This window comes from Tursiops truncatus, chromosome 17 (genome assembly GCF_011762595.2).
Source record: "Tursiops truncatus isolate mTurTru1 chromosome 17, mTurTru1.mat.Y, whole genome shotgun sequence".
Taxonomy (NCBI): domain Eukaryota; kingdom Metazoa; phylum Chordata; class Mammalia; order Artiodactyla; family Delphinidae; genus Tursiops; species Tursiops truncatus.
In genome coordinates this window covers 70,999,215-71,013,932 of record NC_047050.1, presented here as the reverse complement: position 1 = coordinate 71,013,932, position 14,718 = coordinate 70,999,215, and the positions used below count along the sequence as shown (strand labels likewise).

The 14,718-nt window shown below is 45.8% G+C and overlaps 1 non-coding gene across 1 annotated transcript; it reads right to left on the bottom strand.

Moving 5' to 3' along the window:
• Positions 1-11,101: 11,101 nt before the first annotated feature.
• TRNAE-UUC (transfer RNA glutamic acid (anticodon UUC)) lies at positions 11,102-11,174 on the bottom strand. The gene has a single exon. It is a non-coding gene; the product is annotated as a tRNA-Glu (tRNA).
• Between the last annotated feature and the right edge of the window lie 3,544 nt (positions 11,175-14,718).

Genomic DNA, 14,718 nt, shown 5'->3' with positions numbered 1-14,718 from the left:
TGTTCCACGGGGTTTTTTTGGTAAACAGATCTCTAATTGATGGACATTTAGAGAGATTCCAGATGTTTGCTCTCACAAATAGTGTTGCCAGTATTCTACATGCCATTTCTTCTGTCTGTAATGAATTCCCCCTGCTCTTCCCCTTGGTCCAATTCCTTTTATCTCCCAAGTGTCAAATCCACCATCCTTCCTCTCCTTGGCTGTTTTGACCTCCCGGGCTGACTTTGGTGCTCCCTTTTCTATGTTGTTGCTAATTTTATATTCTCTCTGTTTGGTAGATTATTTTTCAGGAAGTATTCACTCTCTCCCGCCAAATTCCATGGGAGGGGTCTACTTTCTTGCCCCTTTGAAGTTGGACTTGGCCATGTGATTTGCTTGGGTCAATAGAATGTGGACAGGGGTGAGTGTGCTCGTCTGAGCAGAGGATTTTAAGAGTCACGGTAGGTTCGTAGCAGCCTGGGAAGCTGCTGCCTGTTCCACCTGAGTCCCAGAATGAAGAAATGTGGATCAGACCTGACCCCAGCCTGCAACCTGGACAGCCAAGCACAGCCAATCTGCAGACCTGTGATGGTAAAATAAATGTTCGTTGTTATGAGCCCCTGGGATCTGAGGATTGCTTGTTATGCAGTGATGTTGCAGGAAGAAGCTGACGAATAATGTACTCTGGAAAACATTGATTTTCTGAGTTGGGATTGTTTGTAGTCCCAACCCTCCTAGAGTCCAAGATCTTTCAGAACAGGGGCTCCCAAGCACTGGGCCCGGCACATTACAGGCATCTCAGAATGTTCAGTGGCATAAAGAACATCTTCTTCAACCTGTTTTTGTAACTGATGCTCTGAGGAAGGTTTGGAGCTCTGGAGATCCCTTGGCATCCTGTGTACCACATGTGGCTTCTTCCCTTTCATGGATACCAGCGGAGATCATGAGCTACTAGTGCCAGAGAATGAAGCTAACGCTGCATAAAGAGGTGAGGCAGTTCCCTAGATAAAATCATATGTGGAGAACCAGCAAATCTGGAAATTACATGAGTTAAGATCAACTCCTACATCTCAGGGAATTAACACAATAGAAGTTTGTTGTTTGCTCAGCATTTGTCCACTTGGCAGCAAGCGGAGGGGGAAAGGACTCAAATGCCCACCGTTGTTCAGGGACCCAAACTGATGGAGAATCTGCTGCCACCCCCGTTTGGTTTCCAAGATCACCCCGGGCATTGACCTCCCATCTGCAGACAGGGGAGTATGTGTGAGAGATTTTTATGGGCCAGGCCTGGAAATGACACATGTCACTCCAACCCATATATGATTGGTCAGAGCTTAGTCACATGGTCACTCCTAATTGCAAGGGAGGCTGGGAAATGTAGTCTAGCTGGGTGCCCAGGAGGAAGAGAAAAGGTGAGCCAGTCTCATCCACAGAAGGAAAAGAGATTCTCTCGTTAGAACGTATCTCTGAAGTTCTAGTCCTGCTCTTAGCAAAGGAGAGTAGTAGGAAGACATGAGTCTACTTCAACTCTCTGCATCCCCGAAGCGAGGGGAATTGCTGGCCCGCCAGCTTCCCAGGGACTAGGAGGTGAGCAAAAGAGAGCACAGAGGCCACAGCAGCAGCTCCTTCGAGGCCTGGACCTTGGGCTCCTCTGCTTGGCAGCCGGGTGCTAACTGGTTCCCAGTGGGGTCAGGGAAATGGAGATCAGTCCCTAGAAGCTTAGACCTGAGAGTGGTTCTGGCTGTGGCTTTGGGAAGAACGAGGACATCTCTTGGGGTTTCTATGCTCTGCAGTCCAGCTCACAGGGAAGCAGATGGGGGAGGGCTTAGGTCCTGGCCAGAAATAGAGGGTGTATTTCACTAGACCTTGACTGTGCTGCTTGGCCATAGACCTGAACCCTCGTAGGTGATGATATGGCAGGTAGGAGTTTACTGAAGGAGAAAGGATCCCTTTTCATTTCTGTCTATGTTTTACAAGTGGGGACCAGAGACGTCCATCCAAGGAGTGACTGAGCAGGGGCTCCAAGCCTAGGTCTGTGGAATCTAGTCCCAGGGACTTTCCATTTCACTGCGGGGATCTCTTCCTGAGTCCACTCAGGCAGGACTAGTGAAGCACGGCCTGAAAACAAGGACACATGAACCTAGGAAGAGGCCATCTAAGGAAGGAGAGATGTGGTGAATTCAAATGGATGACTGCCGTGAGAGTGATCACTGAATAGGTGAATTGAGATAAATCATGCTCCCTTTCAAAAAGAATTGAACACAATGAGAGGGTCTGTGAAAACTGTACCCTGCACATTGACGGATGAACAGAAGCAGCAAGGCTATAACTGAAATTCTGATTTTTCAAGGGCTGGGGGTGGGGACAGGGAAAACTGGATGACATCATCCTATTGAGGGGTATGGCCTGGCACTTGGAATGAGGGACGTGGCACTTGGTTTGAACCCTGGCTCTATCACTATTAGCTCTCTGACTGTGGGGCAGTCATGTAACCTCTTTGAGCCTCAATTTTATCATATGTAAAATGAGGATAGTATTGCTTCATGGCTGGTTGTGAGGATTAAATGAGGTAATATACGCACTTGCCTGGGATGTCATAGTGTGGTGGTTTCCTAGGGCTGCTCTGATGAATTACTACAAACTGGATGGCTTAGAACAACAGAAATGTATTCTCTCACAGTTCTGGAGGCCCGAAGTCCAAAATCAGGGTGTTGGCCGGGCCATGTTCTCTCCGAGGGATGTGGGGAAGGATCCTTCCTCGCCTCTTCCTGCTTCTAGGGGCTCTGGGCAATTCTTGGCATTTCTTGCGTCACTTTAATCTCTTCTCTGTCATCATATGGCCTTCTTCCCTGTGCGTCTCCAAACCTCTCTCTCCTTATAAGGGCATCACCCTAATCTAATATGGCCTAAATTTATCTCGATTGTATCTGCAAAGACTCTAGTTCCAAATACGGTCACACTCACAGGGACTGAGGGTTAGGATGTCAACATACCTCTTGGAGGGGGTGGCAGGGACACCATTCAATGTGCGTTACTATTATAATGATGGTATTTTCCATGTGAGCCAGATAGAAATTGTCAACTTTTGTAGAGGAAAATGCTATAATCCCATATTAAAATCACAGGGGAAAACACATCCCATTTGTTTCTTTTATGTCAGTTGCACAGGTCAGATTCCCATTCATCTGAAAAGGTCGCCCCCAATCACACATAATACAAAGCAATTGTAATAACATAATACAAACATCATACAAACAGAATACGAAGCTTCTGGGAGCTTTGAAAGGAAAGAGCTCGGGTCAGGGTGTTGGCAGCTTGCCCTCGACGACACTCTGGCCCACGCTAACATTTCTGTTAAGTTGCCAACTCGAAAGCCCGTTCTGCATCCTGTTAATGACCTCAATTCAGTAAACATACTAATACAGCAACAAAGGCGCTTGTCTCTCAGGCCAAGGGTTCTCAACCTCGGCACTATTGACGTTTTGGACTGGACAGTTCTTTATGGTGGGGGCCGTCCTGTGCATTGTAGTAGGTTTAGCAGCATTCCTGGCCTCTACCCACTAGATGCCACTAGCACTCCCCAATTGTGACGACCAAAAATGTCTTCAGTCATTGCCACATGTTCCCTGAGTAGCAAAATTACTCTCAGCATGGAACTGCTGAGTTAGACAAACAAACAAGTAAATAGGTAATGATAATAATATGTCAGAATTGTTGAGATAAAGGTGAGCAACAAGGTATTATGGACGTCATTTTGCTATTCCCGATATTTAATGTCACACTTTTGAGTATAGGCACATTTAGACCCACTGACTAGGTTCTACAGCTTTTGCTGTGAAGAACTTGAATTTCTGGTATGTTTAAGAAATCATTTTATCCATTCATTCATTCTCCCCATCATTTATCCAATCAACATTCATTGGGTACCATCCAAGTGCTAGGTATTATACTTGGTACCTGGAGGTGCCTGGAAATATATTATCTCCAGGTGGTAGGGATGTGGATATGCCGAGTTAATAGGACAAGGTTCTGTTATACAGCAACTGTCTGGTAGAAGAAACCAAAACGCCCACCAAAAAGCTATACAATATGGTTAACACAGCTGCAGGTGTGAGCGCAAGACAAGAAGTATTGTAGAAGGGAATTACAGACTCTGAAGGATGAGGTAGGAGGGAGCAGAGCCGTGTTCACAGATGATACATCATTAAGGAAACTTTATAAAGAGATAAGTCAGTTCGAGAGGGGAGAGGAAAAATTCCTGGCCAAGAGAACAGTCAGTAGAAGTGTAAGAAAGCCTAAAGCATCATGGCCGGTTAGTGAAACCTGGGGCAAATACAACGTATAGTTATCAAAGGCTACAAACTGACCAATGCAGGCTCCATTTGAGCAGCAGATGTGTTCTTTTTGGCCCGAGGAGTATTTGTATTTATTTGTTTGTTTGTGTATTTTTACTGCGGATGTTCAAAAATCTGGAGATTTTAATATAAAATTAATTTCTTGGATTTCTTTTAAAGAAATGAAAGATCTGGTTAATGAATGGTGGTATTGATCAGAGAGGGAGTTCTTAGTGGGAATTTTATATGTAGGAGGAGGGAAAGATATTAAAGGTACTTAACTTAGTGAATATGGCAAGTTCTTAGAGGAAGAACAAGGTAAAAGAGGGAGAGAAAATGGGAAGATGAGGGAATGACTTGGCTTCTTTTGACCGCAGTAAGGGGGCAAGCACGGAGTGGGCAATTGAATAGGTGGAGTCTCGATTTCAATATAAGCTGAAACCACCCAAGTATCATTCCTGGTAGTTCTGGCAATGGGCACAACCATTGTGACATTATCACGAGGAAACCACAGGCAAATGAAGTCAAGAGCAATTAGACACAGAACCCATCTGGTCAGTTCCACTTTGGGGAATATCTGGGCAGGGCTTTCAGCAGGGTTGAGCCGCAGATAAAGAGTGAGGTCAGGAAGGAAATAATTCAAGTTGTGAATAAGAAGGTTAACTGGCGCCTACGCATCTGAGATAGAAGTTTGGATCATCTGCATACTCGTGCCTCTCACTGACTTACTTATTATAGTGTAGATAATACGTAATTTGGTTGCATTTCCAACCAGCTGTTCCTATTCTACTAACCAGCAACACTTCCTGGGAGCAAAGTGTTCCAGTCAATGCTGGAAGCTCGCTCATCTGGTCCCCTGTGACAATGCCGTTGTAGTTGCCTGTTCCTTAGTGACCTTCGTGGGCTCACCGTCAACTAGAGCAGAGAGCGGTGAATAGAATAGAGGGTCAGCTGCCTGGTCCAGTGAGCAGGAATATAAGATGGTTACTGCAGGGACCCCAGTAATAGAGCTCCACTGACCATGCAGAGGGGCGATTGGCTGAATAGGACAGAGCCAGCAAAGCCTGTTCATACAGGATTGAGTTTCTAAAGGGATGCTGCTTCCGGGCCAGTAGTATTCAATTTATTACAGGGCAAATTTTCAAACAGCTGTGCCCTTTTCATGGACTCCAATTGGTGAGGCAGGATGTATAATCCCCAGGGGATGGGAAAAGTGTTGGTTTCTGTTGGGTTCTCTTTGATGCAGACCCTAAGGCAAGATTCTGATTGCAAGCACTGTATTTGGGAGGCAATCCGAGCGCCTGTAAGGGAGAGAGAAGTGAGGACTGGAAGAGAAGAAAGCCAATACAGGGTGCAGTGACCAGCAGGTTATTGCTCTGCACAGTTGGGGCTCCGTCCCACCGGGGACTTCTGGGAGGCAGTGTAGAACACGTCCTATTCAAGAGATGAGGAAGCTAGGGCATTTCTACCCCACTTCCACTCGCCACAACCTGAGCTCCCAGCCAGCTTCATCTCCCCAGCACTTCTGGACTGCCGTGTGTGCTGGCTGAGGACGTGGTCACAGAAAGCCCTCAAGAAAAGAGTCACAGGTGCTTAGAAGGTGAGTGGTGGAGGGTCAAGAGCTTGGCAGTGTCTGCTCTAATGTTGCAAGTGTCTAGGACAAGGGGCTCCTGCAACAAAATTTGGACATGGTTTTAGTGGAAGCATTAATTAGAAAAGTGTGGCAGAGCAAGTATTTAGTCCATTCTCGCAAAGTGACATGAAGGGGCAACAGTGAATTCAGTTTAAAGTCAGAGCTGTGACAAGTCTACAAAGACGTCTGTAAAGAAGGAAACCCTCAAGGACCCCCTCGCCTAGAAGAGTGATGGGCATCCTTACTAGGGAGGTGGTTTGTTAGTAGAAGGTCAGAATCCCTGGCAGATGTCCCAGTCCTGATGCTGGAGCTCGGGGCTGCCAGTCCCATAATGAGGAGGCTCAGAAGGTAGGGGAAGAAAAAGAGGAAAAAGAAGAAGCTAGGAAAATGGCAAAGGAAGAGACACCTTTGCAAACTCCTAATTCTACAATAATTATAAAAGGCGAAGGGAATGTTGCCAACAGCCAAGAGGAGAAGACTGGAGCATCAAAAATGAAAGCAATAATGACAATCACTTGGAAAATTTCAGTCTGTGAGAAGAGCCATAGGCCCATGATGAGTCTAAAAGAGGAGAGGTAACAGAGTATGCTAAATATGGTCGAGATGCACCTGTATTTCCAAAATTCCAAATTTTATTAAACCAAACATTGTGAGCTCTCTAATGGAGTCTTGGCCAATATTCAGTCTGAAAAATACAGAGGCAGATATTTTCCCCAGCTTTATAGAGGTATAATTGACAAACAGAAGTTGTATAGGGATTTCCCTGGTGGCGCAGTGGTTGAGAATCTGCCTGCCAATGCAAGGCACACGGGTTCAAGCCCTGGTCTGGGAAGATCCCACGTGCCGAGGAGCAACTAAGCCCGTGCGCCACAACTACTGAGCCTGCACTCTAGAGCCTGCGAGCCACAACTACTGAGCCCGTGTGCCAGAACTACCGAAGCCCGTCCGCCTAGAGCCCGTGCTCCACAGCAAGAGAAGCCACCGCAATGAGGAACCCGCGCACCGCAATGAGGAGTAGTCCCCGCTCGCCACAGCTAGAGGAAGCCTGAGCTCAGCAGCGAAGACCCAACGCAGCCAAAAATAAATAAATAAATTTATTTTTTAAAAGTTGTATATAGTTAAGGTGTACAGCATGATTATTCGATACATGGATTTCTTACTTTTGAATAAGGAGATTATTGTTTATAAATCTGGCTAGCGTTCGGGCACTTGCCAAGTTCTCTGTAACTTCTGTTTTGGTTCCTTGGTCTGCAACAGTGTGGGAGCCCCATCTGGGAGAGGAGTCATCCATTCCTCGAGATGTCACATCAGTCTTGTATGGGGGCGTGTGAAACTCAACAAAATCCAAGGTGGCATCTAGTTGGTAAATCTACCCATGAGCCATCCAGTGAGTTTGGGAACATGAGAGAACAGGGCAATTCTTAGGATAACGAGGCAAAGTGGTGGGCCAAAGTGACTGACCGTGGGTGACACTGTTGCCATGTGGGATTCATGATCCCACATGGCCACATGTAGCTGGTGCCTCCAGAAGGTCATTCGTTCTCCAGCTCATCACAGTTCTTACAGAGTGAGTTCCTCTGAGGTTTTATTGGGGGGGTTTTTTGGGGGTTTTTTCTGCGGTACGCAGGCCTCTCACTGTTGTGGCCTCTCCCGTTGCAGAGCACAGGCTCCGGATGCGCAGGCTCAGCGGCCATGGCTCACGGGCCCAGCCGCTCCGTGGCATGTGGGATCTTCCCAGACCGGGGCACGAACCCGTGTCCCCTTCATCGGCAGGCGGACTCTCAACCACTGCACCACCAGGGAAGCCTCTCCTCTGAGTTTTTATGACTGGCCCGCCTTATCATTGTTTGGACTTGTGACCCAGATTGTGTGTATGTGTGTGTGTACACACGTGTGCATATGTGCTTTCATATAAGTAATTTTATGCATTTTGGATCTTTCAATAATATAAATATGCTCAACTTTATGGGTTAACTAATTCCAAGAGCTGATCTATAGAAATGAGGTTCCACTCGTCCTTCCACAAGAATCTACTTGTTCAAAGAGCATGAAATTTAAGAGGAATAATTATGCTTTACCAGCTTTTCATGCTATGCCTAAGAGAGATGCCGTAATTACAATAGCTACAATGAATAATTCTGGAATGTCAGTTTCAGAAGGAAAAGCCTGCTGCTTTTCTGGGCTGAATTCTGGAGGAAATTCCTCACTGAGAGGATAGCTCTGATTGCTCTCCAGTATGAAAAGAATTCCCCTTAGAGAAAACTGCTGGCCCTATTGCTTTCTCTGGGGATTTTTGCTCCTCTGCCTAAACTAGCAGGAGCCTAAACTGTGCAGCATCTTTTAGGAAACCTGACAGGGTGAGGGAGTAGGGTTAGCTTATGTTCCACTGGGAGGTGGAAACATCCAAAGATTCAGCTTACGTATTTGAATACGTGATAGCAAGCAATGGAGCCTGATTACTGTCTCTTTTTTTAAAATTTATTTTATTGAAATACAGTTGATTTACAATGTTGTGTTAATTTCTGCTGTACAGCAAAGTGATTCAGTTATATATATATATATATATATATATATATATATATATATATATACACATTCTTTTTCCTATTCTTTTCCATTATGGTTTATCACAGGATGTTGAGTATAGTTCCCCGTGCTATTACAGTAGGACCTTGTTGCTTATCCATTCTATATATAATAGTTTGCATTGAGCATGATTTCTCTTTCTTGCTCCTAAAATTTCGACCAAGTTGGTCTTCTGCACGACTTTTCTAGACAGAATGCTTGCAGCAGCCAATGACAGAGATGTTAACCTGAGGGAAATCTTAGTTTCTGTGTCCCTGAGATCAAAACAGATTAGCAGAAAGAGCATAGGTTTGGGGGTCAAGACAGATCTGGATTTGAATCTGGTTCAACCTTGCGCAAGTTGTGTATACCCTCCAAACCTCGACTTCTTCATTTTCATAATGAAAGTGTCAACCCTACGCATAGTTTGTTGAGAGGAGTATTTGATAGGTTAATGGGAGTAAACCCCTGGTATGTGGCAGTTGACAAATTCTAGTTCTAAACTCATGTTACCAGAGCTCATAACTTCCCGTCCGAATTCTTCTTTTGCCTCCTTTTTTTTTCCATTCAGCAAATATTGCTTTAGAACTCATCACTCACTAGGTACTCTTTTAGGGACTGAGAATTTGAAGATGAACAGACGTGATTATTCCTGGAGCCTCCGTGAAGTTACAGATTGAAACATGATTCTACATGCTACCTTATGGGTCACAGTGAAATGCTGCAGAGCCCGGTTAAGGGAGCAACTGATTCCACACGAGAGAGTAGAGGGGCTGGGAGAGCCACAGAGGGGACACTTTGTACTGAGCCACAAAGAACTGCAGGTTTGCTGAGTGGACAGGTAGGGAAAGGACATTCCAGCAGGATTAACCCCAGGGGCCAAGACCAGGAGTGTAAAGGAGCTCTCAGCTCTGCTGCCATGATGGAAGGCACAGTTGGCCTGACTTTCAGGTCAGTTTTTGCATCTTCCACGTGGGCAGGAGATGCAGGCTGCCTCTTTGTTTGAGCAGCTGTTGTTTCTCTGTGTTTCTGTCATGAGTCACGACCCCAAAAACTTGATGTTAGGTTGGCATTTGTTACAAAGAATCCTCGTCATCCAGTTCAGCAGATTGCTCACCCCCAATTGGTCCATGATCAGATGATAAGCGGAGCCTCATCTTGGGAGGAAACTCTGTGACTTGAGTCACCAGTGCTCTTACAGAGCCTGAGACCAGCACACAAATAGGCTTGAGAGTTTTTGTTTGTTTGTTTGTTTGTTTTTCTTGCGGTACACAGGCCTCTCACTGTTGTGGCCTCTCCCGTTGCGGAGCACAGGCTCTGGATGCGCGGGCTCAGCAGCCATGGTTCACAGGCCCAGCTGCTCCGCGGCATGTGGGATCTTCCCGGACCGGGGCACGAACCCGTGTCCCCTGCATCGGCAGGCGGACTCTCAACCACTGCGCCACCAGGGAAGCCCATTGTTTTTGTTTTTTTAAAGATGTTCATCTTTTTTTTTTTGGATATTCTAGGTCCTTTAATTATCACATAAATTTTGCTATCACCTTGTCAGTTTACACACAATCACACACACACATACTACACACATGGCTTGCTGGAATTTTAACTGGATTTCATTGAACCTATAGACCAATTTAGAAAAAATTGATAACAATATTGAGTCTTCCAATTTATGAACATGGACTATCTGTCCATTTACTGAGGTGGTCTTTAATTTTTCTCCAGATAAGTTTTCAGTGTCAAGGCCTTGCACACTTTTCAATAGATTTATTCCTAGGTATTTAATATTTTTCATGCAGTTACAAATGGTATTTTTTTTAATTTGTGAAATTTATTTTCTTATATAAATTATGTATTTCTCTGGGCAGACAGCCTTCACCTTATTGCACTAATAGCCCAAGAGGTGTTCATCTTTCTTGTCTTTTGTCTGTAATGTCTGAGCTATAAGGTGCTCCTAGACCTAGCAGGGAACAGTGATTTGACAAGAAAGGGAGTGGGCCAGGACCACAGGACACCTGATTAGCCCTGGAAAAGTTAACCTGGCCTCCTACAGGGGAATTCGGGAATCTGCACTGAGTATGGGTTCTAGGTTTTAATTTTTATTTATTTATTTATTTGACATATAATCGATATTTTAGTTTTAAGTGTACAACATACTGATTTGATATATGTATACCTTATGTGACGAACTAACCGCAATAAGGTTGGTTCACAAGACTGTATTGTATATATGAAGGCTGCTAAGAGAGTAGATCTTCAAAGTTCTTTTCACGAGAAAAAAAATTTTGTAACGGTGTGCTAGGGTTTAGATTCTGCATGATCTGGCCCCCACTAGCCTCTCCATTCTCATTTTTCACCACTCCCCCTCTCACACTCCATGGGCCAAACTGACAAAATTCTGGGAACACGCCGGCTTCTCTCTCACCCTCGCCTGTGTTGTGATAGGTTGCCTGATCAGCTCATATCCATTATTTGGGCTTCGATTTCATTTTCTCTGGGAAGTTTTGCCTGATCACTCGATGCTGGGTTGAGTGCCCTCCTTCCATGTTTATTTTTTTTTTTTGGCTTTGCCTCGGGGCTTGTGGGATCTTAGCTCCTTGACCAGGGATTGAACCTGGGCCCTCTGCAGTGAAAGTGCAGAGTCCTAACCGCTGGACCACCAGGGAATTCCCTCTCCTTACATGTTTCAAAAGCACCTGTCCTATCCTACAGCCCCCATACTGGATGGCAACAGTCTTCTCAAATGCCTTTCGCCTTGAGTCAGCCGTGAGCTCCCTCAAGGCAGGGGCGATGCTTCTCTGTTTATTGCATCTCCAGTGTTCAGCACAGTACCAGTAACGTAGTTGGTGCTGAATATCTGCTTATGAAATGCATGAATGCATGAATGAAAGCATTCAGGCCTTCTGTCTTCAGGCAAGGAGTCACACGGACTACCCCTGGACCTTTCTGATTTACAGACAGGAGCTTGATAAAGCTGGCCTTTCACTGCTTCCAGAAATGCTGGCTCCTCGAAACAATCAGACCCTTATTCCAAAAACCCCCGATGGGGCAGGATGGGGGCAAAGACGGAGAGATGAGTCTTCAGTCCTCAGAGCCTCTTTAGAAACCTTGAGGAGTCATCGTTACTCATTTCCAATAAGAAAATAATCAAGATCCCATGATGTGAGAATAGTCACAAAGGTAGAGTCTAGTTTACGCGCTTTGGGCAGGAGACATGAGCTAATGAGTGGTCCCTTCCTGCAGCCTGCCCGCGTCTATCTCTGCCTTTGAAATTCCAGGTTGAACAGACCCTGCTCTTGATTCTTCCAGTTTTTATAGAAACAGTAAGGTATGGCTTTAAATTTGCTTTCTCCCGCGGAAGCTAATTTCGTATTTGGAGAGAACAAGAGCGAAGGCCAGCCCTGGATGTCTGCTATTTATACGATCATAAAAAAGACAGATCTGGCTCCTGACGTTACTAAATTGTCTTTGGGAAAGGAGCTAAGAGGGCACTGAGATGTGCCTCTGCCGTGGCGGGGATAAAGCTGAAATTGTCTCAAAGTCGTCCCAGGTCCTGGGGCCTGGGAGCTGCTCTTTGCTCTGCGCCAGTAGCGGCCCCTCTGCCGTCCCCCGGAGCTTTCACATAACGTGGCTTCCTCTGAGGGCACAGAAGTAGCTTTGCTTCTTTGAGGCCATCTCTCTGCAGACAGGTTGGGCTAGGAATAGCTTCTTTTTATTGTTATGATTGAGCCATATAATAATCCCAAAGAGGCAAGGACAATAATTGTGTTATGACTGCTGTACCGTCTCTCTTTGCCCGAGGGATGGGGAATTTAAGTCTGCTTTTCTTAATTGTTACCTGCCAGGTATTCTTTCCTGCCTGAGCTGGCATCTCCCTGCCTTGGCTGCAGAAGACAGGAGGTTATGAATTTTTATAGGCTGCTGCCCCTCGGATGAGGAGAAGTCTGGAGCGGGGAGAGAAACGCACCCTAATGGGAAAATCCACTATGGGAGTTCCTGTCTAGCTCAGAGCCTGTCCGTGCAGCCTCATCCCAGGCGGTGAGGTACAGCCAGTTCTCACTCTTCTCAGGAGATATGTGTTATAGAGTCGCTGTGAACACCGCACTAGCAAATACTGAGCCACTGTTCCTACGGGACGTTCAGGGTTAGCTTCCTGGGAGCCTCTGGTCACATTGTTGTCATCAAATAGTCAGTCTGTAGCTCTGTTTTTTGTGTGTTTCTGTTTAAAGACACTTTAATACAGATTTCTGATTCATTAACATTGGATTTACAGCCACCAGAACTCATGCCTGAGCAAAGCTTATCACACACATAAGGCACATCACAGCCTTCTTGTGCTTAGGAACATCAGACGGCACTTTGGGACTGTGCTGGGGGGGTGCATCTTAAACAGCGAAATCACCTCCAAAGAACCCCCAAATATGGACAATGTAGCACTGAGTAGGCTGCAGTGTGAGTTGAAATGAGGCAGAGCATCTCCTGGTCCCATCTCAGCTGGGAACTTGTCCATCGAGTGACTCAAATTTTTCTTAGCTCTGCACATGTCCACAGAGGACCCCCAAAGCTCCACAGGTATTGCCTTTGAGGTTACAAATATGTTTTTAGCGAACAGGCGAATTCACAAATCCAGAGTCCGTGAATAATGAGTGACTGTAATTGGAGGCATGGCTCGGAAACAGCCTTCTCTAGTGCACTTCTGCCCCATCTCTGCACCCAGCCCTGGCCCTCAAGGACCCCACGGCCCCTTCCCTGGGCCCCTGGCCTCTGAGGCTGGCCCGTGGCTCTGGTCCTATGCCCGGGTTCTGTTTTGTTCCCAAGAGCGAACAAAATCTCCAACGTTGGAACCTGACACTTCTTTGGCTGCATGACTGCGCCTCCCTGTCTAGGTCACCTGCCTGCAAAGTGTTGGTCCAGCGAGGACCTTGGCCTCGTCTTGGCCAGACTTCCTCAGGGCCTGGAGTGGTGGCCTGGAGCGAGGACCAGCACGAGAGCCCAAGCAGCCCACTGCAGGCTTCACTGACCAGTGGAGCCCTTCTGATACCCAATGGTCATGGAGAGTGTGCACAGGTCTGCTGGGCACCGTGGTGGAAGGACATGGCCCCGCCCTCAAGGTGTTCACAGCCCAGAGCTGAGGCGAATGGATGGTTAAAATATAGTGGTACATGCTGCCATCCAGGTCAGCCCAGGACGCTCTGCAGTCTGCATCCTTGCCATCCAAGTCCCTCTGTGGACCTCTCTCCCAGACACTTCCACCAGCGTAAATCAATCTGTTACTTTCTTTTTAAAATATGTTGTTTTCCTCCTCATTTTTCTTCTTTGCTTCTTGGCACTCTCACAACTGCCTAAACCTGAATGAATCCCCGCCCCATTTTCCATCAGTTCCTGTATCCTGTGCACTCCCTTCCTCTCTGTCTACACCACTCCCACCACCCCGTGTGCCTGGAGGATTAATAGCAATTACGTTGCACTCTGTTTGCCGCAGACCAGCCAGAGAGAGACATTTAAAATGCAAATGAGTCCAGATCCATAATCAATAGAACTTTATATGGAATATTCTAAAGGCTGACATCTCAACGAACAAAGAGACTATTGATGTTTTATTGCCTCAGTCAAATACTTAGACCTTTTAATGGATCCTAAATGCTTCACATGACACTACTGTGACCTCTTTAAAATGTATGTCATCCTCTTCGATAAGGGCATTTCTATAAGTATCTTTAGCTTCTGTAAATCCTTTTATATTGTGACTAAGTTAAAAAGAACATGAATACTTCTTTCAAAATAACCAGGAAAAAAAAAACCAGCATGCACTAATAAACCTTATTTTTTATTGTAATTTATATATTTTAGAAGATTGCAAAAATCTTTTCAACGTCTATGTGTATCTCACGTAAAGAATGCCATATTTCTTTAGGCACTCCACATATTTTCTCATTGGATTCTTACAACCCCAAGAGGCTTATAGATGAGTCAATAGAGGATCAGAGAGGTTAAGTACCAAGCACATAATTACACAGCTGCTTGAAGTTGGAATCCAGTCCATATCTGCACAGCTGTCAGAAAAGATGTCAGGATTCCTTTGGGAATGACAACCTGAATGTGAGAGCACTCAAGTCCTGCAGGGCTGCCCTTTATTCAACGGGAATGAAGTTCAACCTCAAAGTTTTATGTGGTTTGCTAGCCTTGTATCATTCAGTGGTCCACTGGAGA